The 2,500-nt window shown below is 37.6% G+C and overlaps 1 protein-coding gene across 2 annotated transcripts in view; it reads left to right on the top strand.

Moving 5' to 3' along the window:
• The first annotated feature begins 700 nt into the window (after positions 1–700).
• The window catches only part of LOC144956768 (uncharacterized), an 11,908-nt gene continuing 10,108 nt past the window's right edge, over positions 701–2,500 (top strand). Inside the window, exon 1 of one of the 2 annotated variants that reach the window (XM_078887470.1) lies at positions 701–769. The gene's annotated coding sequence lies outside the window, so the exon portion shown is untranslated. The remainder of the gene's footprint in view (positions 770–2,500) is intronic. The other variant, XM_078887471.1, reaches the window with a different exon arrangement.

The following is a 2,500-nucleotide window of genomic DNA, read 5'->3' on the forward strand; positions in this document are numbered from 1 at the left end:
TTGCAAGTGCCGTAAAACCCTTAAAAACAATAAAAACAATCAGGTTTGTTGTAAGTGGATCCCGCTATATCGTTGTAGTTATTAACGCTTTGAAATAAATCATGCAGATAGGCATTGCATCTAGAAACTTACATAATCGATAATAATCTCGTATTACAAAAAAAAAAAAATATGTTGATCCCATTGAACTAGGGCATTACACAAAGAATAATGATTGTCATGATGAATGAAGTCGGTTACGTGAATTTAATAAGAGTGTGTTTATGTTACTGTGTTTGTCAGTGTGTGGGTGGGTGGGTGTGTGTTTGTGTGGGTGGGTGTATGTTTGTGTGGGTGGGTGGTCTTCCTCGGACCTGCCCAGTATTACAAAAAACTCGTAGAATTACGAATTTTTTATTCCATTTCAGATCTGCATTCGCCTCTTTGACTCGATAAACCTTTTTGAGAAGTAAAATGAGTTTCCTGCGATCCTATATCCAGGACTTTTGTGCATCTGTTGATCATGGTGATGGCAAATTTTTGATTTGTAAATCTATTTAGAATGAAATTTCTTTTTTTTTTACATTCAGAAACTACGAAATTTAAAAAAAAATTATGTTGGCAGCTTTGTCTTCTTTGATTGTGTTTGGGTGTAAGGGGTATGGTGGTTGGAGAAGGGGGAGGGGGGTGGGGGGGGAGGGTTGTTTGACAAGATTAATCCAGATTCTCTGAGTGAGACCAGATAGAGAAAGAGACCGCCACAAGACACCCGTGTTTTCGAATCGAGTAGGTAAGATAATAGAATCAAAGTTAAATATGTGACCCGTAGCTGAAATTTAGTATTATGCAAAGTTGAAGCAGTTGTCGAAAAGTGAATATTTAGTTAAAATGACCAAACATTCGAATTTTTAATGTAATGTAGTTTTAATAGACTATCTATGTCCATTTTATTTAAAGGAAAATGACACTAAGAGAGTTATATAATATTTGTGACCCCTCGTCTCAAAACGGTATTAAGTCGGGATGATTAAGATGCTGAAAATGGAATTTGTAGCTAGAAATATCATCTTTAAATTGAGTTTATATGCTTTATAGACGAGAAGGAATATCATATTTTACTGTGCTAAATACCAACGTTTCATATTTTTGACCAGTTTAACTATAATTTGACTTTTTAGAATCTGGTCCATCCCGACATAATACCGTTTTGAGACGAGTGGTCACATTTTTGACTTTCGATTCAATGAAATATGTTGCTCACTCAACGTAATACTAGTTTGAAGAAATTGGTCATGTTTATTTCCATGATTTATGTCTTGTTTTTTTTTTGTTTTGTTTTTTGTTTTTAATTGAGCTTTTATATAGTGCAATATCGATTAAACGTGCTCAAAGCGCTTTACAAAGGATCCCTGACCAACAGCAACATGTAACAAATAGAACGAGACATGACGATATTACATTTTTTTCCGACAAAAACAACGCTGTTAACGGCCAGGTACTGAGTTTACACCTGAGTATGGTGAGAGAATGTGAGTTAAGAGCCTTCTTTTCCAAGGACTCAACTATGCGCCGAGCGAGGCTCGAACCCAGGACCTTCCGATCCGAAAGCGAGTGTCATACCACAAGACCACAAAAGGGGTTTTAAGGGGTATTGTCGTATTTGTTATTTTGAGATGTCTTTTCAAAGTCTGATTTTTAAATTTTGGTCAACATTTTGTTGATGTAAGGATTCATAAAGTCTAAGGGCTAACCCACACCAGACGTCGGGCACGGACAAAATACTAAGAATAAATAGATAATTAATAACGTAAAGTTGAATGTAAGCTTCAATTTAATTACAAAAACAGATCAAATGAACGTTTCGGGTTTCCCCTTTATCAACAAAACAGGATGATTGAAACACTACAGATGAATGAGATGATGTGGTAGTGGTGTAGTTAAGATGAATAAAAAATGAAAAAAGTGAATAAATGGTTTATTCATCTTAACTACGCCACTACCACATCATCTCATTCATCTGTGGTGTTTCAATCATCCTGTTTTGTTGATAAAGGGGAAATCCGAAACGTTCATTTGATCTGTTTTTTTGTAATTAAACTGAAGCTTACATTCAACTTCACGTTATTATTTATTTCTTCGAGCTTCGAGCAGCAACATTTACACTAAGAATAAAGAGAAGAGACGATAGACCTTCCCATACCAAGCTCGAAAATAAAAAATCACAGAGGACGTCGTGTGCTTGGAATGGGTCTGTCAAGCAAATCTTCTCTTTATTCTTAGTATCTTGTCCGTGCCCGAGGTCTTAATCCGGAAGACGGCAGAGGACGGCTGTGCCGGGTCGTCGGAGTCAGTCTCCGGTGTGATTAGCCCTATATATTTTGTCCGTGCCCGACGTCTTAATCCGGAAGACGGCAGAGGACGGCAGAGGACGGCAGTGCCGTTCGAGTCGTTGGAGTCAGTCTCCGGTGTGATTAGCCCTATATATTTTGTCCGTGCCCGACGTCTTTATCCGGAGGACGGC

This window comes from Berghia stephanieae, chromosome 11, assembly GCF_034508935.2.
Source record: "Berghia stephanieae isolate SIO BIC M18660-M18661 chromosome 11, UCSD_Bste_1.3, whole genome shotgun sequence".
Taxonomy (NCBI): Eukaryota; Metazoa; Mollusca; class Gastropoda; order Nudibranchia; family Aeolidiidae; genus Berghia; species Berghia stephanieae.